At 32.4% G+C, this 9397-nt stretch overlaps 1 non-coding gene across 1 annotated transcript; it reads left to right on the forward strand.

Moving 5' to 3' along the window:
* The first annotated feature begins 4136 nt into the window (after positions 1-4136).
* TRNAL-UAA (transfer RNA leucine (anticodon UAA)) lies at positions 4137-4219 on the forward strand. The gene has a single exon. It is a non-coding gene; the product is annotated as a tRNA-Leu (tRNA).
* Positions 4220-9397: the final 5178 nt, after the last annotated feature.

Here is a 9397-nt window from a genome sequence, read left to right on the forward strand (position 1 = left end):
CTGTAAGTGCGAGATTCATAAAACATATGTATTTCACATTAATGCCACATTAATCCCATAAATTATGAATAATGCACTAACAATGCAACTCATAATTTCCATAACACTTTATTCACAAAAATTATGAAATAATGCATTCACATTGCACTTCATAATTCACCACGAGAAGAATTCAAGAGTATAACAAATTGAAAGTAGGATCATTCGCTCTGATACCAATTTGTAACGACCCAAAAATTTCTAATTCAAAAGCCAAAATCCGGTGATGGGCCAAAATAAATTCATGATCAATTTCCACGCTATTAACCATAATAATTTCTTTCCTAGAAGAAATCTAGCACAATAATAAATTTGATTATTTTATGGTTGCATCTAACATTCTCATTAGACTACCTACGTACCCTACGAAGGGATCAAGCCATTCGTAGTTCACATTACGCTTCTAGAACAACATACTAAAATTTCATTACGATTCAACAGTCGGATATCCGCCAATCACAATTCAAGTGGCGGTCGATGTTTTATTTTACGAATTTAGAAATCTAATTCGAGAAGATCTGTACATCGGATTCCCTATCCGTAAGTTCCCAAGGTCTTCAAATATTACGTATTATAATGTCTCAAAGTTTGGTGACGATCCAACGGTCGGATCATCGATTCCTATATTGACCAAGTAACGTATCATAGTGAATTTAGGTTCAAACGATCAACCTACGTCATACGAATATCAAAACTGAATTCAAAACATCTAATTTAGCATAAAAATAACATTGACGGCCCTCTGTCCACGCGCCGCCTCATGCGCGGTCAGCCACCCCGACTTGCAGGAAAATTTCAACTATTCTTAAAAATTCTCAAAAATTATAGAAATATAGATCTCAAAGAGTAGAACAAACTTTATACATGTGGCCAAGTCCAATTTGACCTGGAAAAGCTCCAAATTGATTCGAACCCGCCAGAAACCCTAAGGTAGGTGTTGTTCGATTCGACCTCCTCGATGTTCCAACGCCCCAACAACCAGTCGGGTCTTGTTCCTGGATCCAAGGGGAGTTGATTAAGGATGGTGAAACTCGTCGGATCAGAGGAATCACCGTCGAACCCCCATGATGTAGTGTGTCTTCCTTCACAAATTTGGGCCCTATACCCCTCAATCTAGGGCTAAAATAATAGAGGAGATGTTATGGAAGAGATTGCAGGTGAAGGTGGGGTGAAAATCGTCTGAAAAACAGCTGAGAATCCCCCGAAATTTCATCGGTTCAAAACCAGGTTGTCGTGGGTGCACAGGTCGACGGGATTGGGGTTTCTTCCCTCCTCCCCCTTTTATTTCTCTTTCTTTTTTTCCTTTCCCATTAACTGATTGGGCCAAAAACCAAGCCCTTCCTTCGTTCTCCTTCCCACCTAGTGGGAGTTTAATTTATTTAATAACTTTAGTTTAGTAACACGACTTCAAATATCTGTAACTATACCGTTATAATTCGGACTCGCAAACGGTTTTCGCTTATGAGCTTCGTAGGGTTGAGCTCTATCCAAATATGCCAAGAAATACGATAACACATATGAGGATAAAATACATCCTCATAAACTTACGTTTCGTCAACTAGGGACATTTTTGTCATTTTACTTCCCAATTAAAAAAATTCCACATAATTATATATTTTAAACTTTCAGGGTATTACACTCTCTTTCTTTCTCTTGTAATATCATGACTTCTTAGTCTTTAAACTTCAGACAGTGAGATCCGAAGATTATCTTAACACTATTTTGGGAGAGTGCTTAATACTTTAGTAATAATTAAAGCATATAATAGAACAAAAAATGGAGGAAAATACTCGAGGAATGATTGAAATAATAGTCAAAGAATGGATAAGGTTGGTGCCCAAATTAAGGATATGGGGCCGAACACTGTTGAGCAAGCTATGACTGAAATTGAAAGATTGAAACCATCCCCTTGCTTCCGGGGATGATGAGCATAACAACAAAAAGTTCGCATCTCCAAGTCAAATTTCAGAATTTGTTCGAACTTTGCATCTAAAACAACTTGCAGCTCCTTCCATGATGGCGAGTGATTAGCTTTCCTCACTCACAAGTTCGTCTTTCAATCATTAACTAATAAAAATGCTAGGTAGATAATATTTTTAAATTATTTCGGGTGTACCTCTGGCAACTACTAACGGTAACAAAGAATACTTGAGAAAGGGAAAAAATATATGAACATCATTTCCCCTTACATGTGTGTTTTATACTGATGTTTGTATTGAATAAATCAAAGAAAAATCAATGAACATAAATAAAAGTGTGGACAATGAGGAAAAGATAAAAAAAACAGGCGTAAATCATTTGCTTTAAATCGAACTAGAGAACTCGTCACCTATTTTGCAATAATGACAGGGTCTATAGTTTTTTTTTTCTCTCTTGAAATTAGGCGATTAAAACATCATAATAATGTTTAAGTTTGCCAGCCATCTACTGTCATATTTCTTTATGTGTATGGACTCGTATGAAAGTGCTTTTCAAATTATTGAAACCGTTTTTAGAAAAAAATGTTTCTGAGTTCAAAAGTACATAACTGTTTACTTAAAAAAAATCAGTTATGTACTTCATATATTTTCTTCATGTTTAACTTGCATTTTACTAAAGATTGATTTTATTTAAAAAAAAAACATTTTTAATTATTTTAAAAATAATTCCAAACCAGCCTTATGTTAAAAGAATAAAATCCAAAACTTGTATTCATAATACCTAGCATTTTGGGTAATATAATAGAGTCGCCACGAGTTGTTGACTTGTTGGGAATGAATCATGATTCATGATATTAGTTTGTTTAACTTCTACCTAAGAGGTAAAATGAAAGGTGAAAAAATGCATGTCGGCAAGTGCCACTTGAAAAGCATGATACGCATGGCCTTCTCTTTTCATTCCCTTCATTCTCATCTTCTCACATTCTCTATTTTGTCATTTTCTTTTTATATAAAATTAATGTAAAATATCGATATGGTATAATCGTGACCGTTTAAATATGAGATGATGGAAAGAAAAGAAAAAAATGAGAGAAGAGAATCCTACTCCGATATATATATATATATATATATATATGCAAGTAATTAGAGATAAAAAAATCTAAAAATTTAAATGTTGATAAATAAAGTAACGAGCAAAAATCCAACCAACGGTCCACTAGGGTGAGACACGTGCCATGTAGACTACCAATGGGGTTTGAGGTTTGACCAATTTTAAATCATATGCCATCATTTCATATGAGCAGCCCCACTTTTGAATTACCACACAAGTATGCAGACATTTCTACTATCTTAATTTCATAAATCATTTGGACTTTATTGCTATTTGGAGAGACGATCTTGGGACTAATATACTTTGATCTTCACAAGTCTTCAAAATGAGAATCTTAGAAGAGTAGAACTAGTTGTTTATAATACTAGTAAACCTCTTATGCAGGTTAAATTAGATGATTTATCGAACATATCCATGTGGTTTGTAACGTTAACGAACCTATGTTAAGGACCTTTCAATAAGTTTGTGAAATCACACCCTTAAAATATGTTGACTCATCATTAAAATTTAAAAAGTTACTTAGCTGGATCCAAAGTCAATGGACCTAAACTCAAAACAAAATTTCAAGAATTAATCCTAATAATTGTCTACATAATTGCTCTTACATCTAACTATCTCAAAGAAAAAGTATATACTCTCTAGGAGAATATGTTTACTTGGTTTTGACCGTCTAGGATTTTCTATTACAATTCAATGACATGAAACAACAATAATATAACAAATGTTGTTGCGTTTTTAAAACTCGAGTTTTCATCTACTAAACACGTAAAAAGGCTCTTCTTAAGGCATTACAAACAAGAAAATATATGTTGCACTATTACTTAGTATGTCATCTATGTCACTGAGAACACATAAGTATTGTTCATTTTTCTTTTAATCATTTGGTTGCATAAATTTGATTAGATACGGAACCAACTTCTATTTATGGGGTTGTATTACTGGGTCATAGGTTACACGTGATCTGCAAAGTGTTGTTACTGTCCACTTTCAATGCATGAAAACTACTTCAACAAATGACTAAAAATAATAAAAATATATATGGTTAAACAGTATGTAATTCATCATCAGCTGGTTTGCCCGAGAGGTTAAGGGGGAAGACTTAAGATCTTCTGCACACAAGTGCGCATGGGTTCGAACCCCATAGCCAGCAAAAATTTTAAAAATAATTATTTTTCTTGATGTATCCTTTAAGTCCATTTTTATTTCTTTGACCAAAACAAATAGCCCATTTATTTATTTTTATTCAAAAAATTATAAGCCCAATTAAATTATATAAATCTGAATTGGGCCTACCGTGTTTCGAGTCGACCCCAGCTTAAGCCCATCACCTGGTCCACTTTCTTTTCCTAAATCACAAGAAAGCCACTCCATCAAGCATTCTTTCCGTTAAACTCCTCATCGATCTTCGTCTCCCATTCACATCTCCGTTTTGGTTTGCATGCTTATCAACTTCGTGCATTTTCGATGTATATATACTATATAAGGTCTTGTAACATATGAAGGGTTTTCGTGAATGTTGACTGCTATGAAAATGAATGTGTATATATTATATTATGTTTGGTCTGATATCAGAAAGTTGAGAGATCATGTTTGTGAATTTCGTTCATCCTTTAACAAGGTCACGACATGAATGACAGAAATGTTGTTAGAATGCTCCAAATTATTTAATACAAGCAGGCGATCCTCATTCCTTTTCAATTAGTGCATGATCTAAAATACTTTGTCATAGAATGAAAAGAACGTTGAATTTATCATTTATTTTGAAAGGAAGTGCAAAATTTAATATTTATTCTGAAAATTCCGAATTTTTATTTGCTGATAGTATCGTAGGCAAACATTCCAAATTACATTATTATACCACTTTAGGTTTATTATAGGGAAAATTTGAAAGAGGTCCAATTTTATAACTCATTTTTTTAAATAGGTCCAATTTTTAGTAACTTTTGACTTTTAACTTTTGAAATAGGTCCAATTTTTAATCCAATTGGACTCATAACAAAAGATCCCTTTATTATATGAGCTGCATGAATACGGAGTTGCAACGGCTTTACGCACATATTTTCGGGACATGTTGAACAAGAAATGGTTGAAGTCTGATGGAAACTAAAAATACAAGCTGTAGGATTTCATGACCGTTTCTAGGTTTATATGTAAAAGCCTGATTTCTTGTATTGGGATTTTTAAGTCGACCTTCTAGTCTTTGTTACCTTTTCCTTTAAACGATTAATTTGATCTGTTGTCGTTGATGTTCTTTCATTACAATTCCTCGTGGATGTGGGCTTTTGGACCACTTATAAAAACGCTAGATTAAATGATGCAAATGCTACCGATAAGCGATAACTACAATCTAGTTGTATTTTTTTACTTGTAATGAGAGATCTTATATTAAAATTTTATGAATGACGAGTTCGTTGTTAATTTATTATCTATTCTTTGGGAGAATAGAAGGCTTGGATCTTCCGGTCTTTGCGCTCTAAACACAGAGACTGGAAGAGGATCCCGATTCTGAGAAATGTATCATCGAGAACCAATTTTAGTTGAGGGAACCGGGTCCCACCATCATTATGAACTTGTAGAACAACCAAACGGCGATTAATTAGGGTTGAGAACTTGAGAGTTAGATTGGTTCATGCCAAATTAATGAGATCCCTTGAGCACGAAGCATGTAAATATAATGATTATATACATTTTTAGTTGTTGCCTGTATGTGGATGTATTTTTTATTGCACACGATGTCATCACTACTACGCGCTAGAATTTGATCCAAGTTATATTTATATATATATATATATATTTCATAAAAAAAAAAGCAAATAAAATAGGCATGCCTTTTTTATGTAAATTTAATTACTATATGTTGAGGGCAGGTGCAAAAATCATATTTAATTATTTACATCTCATTTTATATTTGTGGGAGATGTATGAGTTGTACACCGTCAAAAAAGATGTTAATTTATGAATTTCATTTATTTTTGTGTCTTAAATTGGCAGGACGTTTTCTAAAGATGTGAAAAACAAGAAAATGTGAGTATTTTGCATCCAATCTATTGAAAAGCTTTTTGGCCAACACAAAATATAAAGGGTCCATTCAAAAGGCATTTGCATCTCCAGTTGGAGAAGCTTTGAGTAATGCGAGATTTTTCATGTGTTAACATGATTTGGTACACTATATGTTATAATACAAGTAGTCTGAGACTTGAAAAAAAAAATTTAACCACTTATTGTATGATACTCGATGATGATATATCGAGTGACATTCCCAGCACATTGAAAATTTCTTTTATTCATAATTTCACAGATCCTCCCATTTTAATTGCCAATAAATTAGTGCACAATAAAAAAAGAGGGTACAATCATTCACATAATAAATACATTATTATTCCCATAACAATAAATACATTATTATTTTAAATATCCACCGAAATAAATGATGTCTAGATCCCAAACAATACTCTCTCTCTATTTTGTTGGCTTCCAAGCATGTTTTCATGATTAACAATGAGATATAATCATTGTGCAAATCCCACTAAAGGATAATTAAATTTACATGACTAGTAAAAAAAAGTTGTTAGCTCCAAATATTTTTTTTAACAAACGATATTATCTACACTAACAGGAAGATAAGTGAGTTTAGCCTCACAAATCACAATGAGTTAGCATTAATATGGTTCAAATTCGCTATTAACAATAATCGAACCTAATACATCTCACTTACAAGTGAAAAAGAATATAACTTGACTGTAGTACTAAATAACCCAAAATTCTTATTTAGCACTCTAAATTTTCCATATCTAAAGAAATTGCCTTCGTTAATTTGATTGATTCATTAGTAATACCATCGCGGAGTTATGTTGTACATTGTTTACATGCAAGTACCTTGCTTTAACCAATTATCATACCACATATCCATCACGTAGTAAGTAAATAAATCAACAATATCCCTTCACAGTAATATAATCAAAACTAATTTGATTCGATTGTTCATAAAAAACCAAATTGATCCGATTGTTTATAAACAAATGATTCTTTGCAGACATTCATCCCAAAAGCAAATGTGCTCATTAAGCATTATAATTAAAACTACACTATTACTTTACCATAATTAAAAGAAAATATATTAAAAATTTATAACTCAAGTGATTAAAAATAAGTAAACGACAAAAAATCTTTGACCAAAAATGTGGGCTATTCATTAAGAGTAATAATATTCATACCATGTTTTTGTACTACATTTTCATACCATTTTAGGTGATATTTGATGTGGACAGTCACATCATTTGAATTAATTAGATTTTTAAATTTAGTTCATTATTTAATAAACTAATAATTAAGAAAAAATAGTTAATTAAATGATAATTGTGGTATACGAAGAGTTTTTTTCCTTCATTTCCTTGGGTTTTGCAAATTTTTCAAATGATGTGGCTGTCTGCATCAGATGCTACATCAGATGATATAGAAATATGGTATGAATAACATTATTTATTCATTAAAAATAAACGCGAGTCAATATTGTAATAATAATATAGATGACATATCGACAGCATAAGAAACAACGTCAATTTACCCGGATGAAGTGGATAGTTCCAACTTTCAGGTAAGAGTCCAGAAAATGAGGGAATGTTAATTATAACGAAATAGACCTGACCTACCTACACTATGTCATCACAATCATATGCCTTCAAGACAGGCAATTCTCAGCCCTCTCACTTTCCGTGCCCTCCTGTCCCTTTTTGTTTTATATGATCACGGTTAAGCAAAATTAGCATTATATATATATATATATATTTATTTATAGAGATAATAAGATAAAAATGAATAGTAATATAAAATGTTGATGTGGCTTAACCATGACTACACAAATAGGAGGGTACGAGAGGGCACGGAAAGTGGGAGGGCAGAGAATTTGCCTCCCTTCAAGACAATGATACGACCATCTCTTAATGAGCAAAACTATATTAAAATAGCTGACGTGACAATTTGTTTATTTAATTGTTTTATAGAAAGGATTTGGATCCTCTTCGAGGCATCCTCCTGACCGGACAATACAAGCCGTTGAATTTTGATCCAACGGCTATAAACAGGGGGTCCCTCTAAAAGTTATAATAATTGTAGTCGTTGATTAAAATTCAACGATCCATGTTATCCGGTCAAGAGGATCCCGAGGCATTGTCTCGGAGAAGATCCAAATCCTTATACAAAAATGTCATTCCACATAGAACTAGGCAATGTTACCTACTTCGTAAAGTAGACAAGACAAAATTTGCCTAATCAATTGACTATTCAACTAGAGCTCAATTTTGCCTATACGGGTCGTTAAAAGAAAGGAAAATTGTATTTGAACCTATATAATTTTACTCTACACTTAACTTAAATTTAAAATGTGAATTGTCATTTTTATCCTATTGTACAGTTACCATCAAATACATGATGAAATCAACTATAAAACTAAAATTTATTAATAAACCCATTAATCAATATCCCACTACCGATTCGAATGACAACTGTGGGACTGAGGCTCATTCGAATTGAGGAATATGAAATAAACAGACAAAAGAATGCATTCTACACAATTCATGCATTTATATCATTAGTATTACTATTGTGTGTACATGTATAAGATGATTTTGAGTTCTGTAATTCATGTAGATTGGAATATGGATTTACAGATTACAATTCCACCCCCCCCAAAATACGCATAATCCTAAAACCAAGGTTAAAAATTGAGATTAAGGCAATTGAAAAACGCTACTACATTCTCCAGTTCCAGAGAGATGTCCAGAAAGAAAAAGTTTGAATACATTTGTTTATCAAATGGAGAAAAAAACAATGAGAATCCAATTCAGACAAAGCACACAAGGATTAAAACCCAACTCGATTTCCATTGTAAGAGAAATCTTGTCAGCACAAAAGATAGTAACATATGATTTAATTACTTCATCTAATCTTGTCTGCTCACATAATTTTCCGACTTTAGATTGCTTTTTTGATCAATTCATCAAACACAACTCCAGACATGTATTGACATGACACTCACAGTAAAGTTTTTAAACATCGTTCATTTGACTGCTCTCTTTGCACATTGAATGAGTTATAGAACACTTATTTTGGATTTTTATTTTCTAAATGGGTGTAAAGATAAATTCACATATTGAATTGGGTTTATGAGGATAGTTAAGGTAGTAAATTTAAGTTTAAAGAGATATTGTTAGTTTATCTTAACATTAGATAGATGTTAAGAATAAGTTGGATGTTAAAAAAAGTTACAGGGTTGAAATAAAATTTCCGTCAAAAAAATTGGCGACTCATTTGCCTAACTGTTAAAATGCCA

Source organism: Malus domestica, chromosome 13 (assembly GCF_042453785.1).
Source record: "Malus domestica chromosome 13, GDT2T_hap1".
Classification (NCBI taxonomy): Eukaryota; Viridiplantae; Streptophyta; class Magnoliopsida; order Rosales; family Rosaceae; genus Malus; species Malus domestica.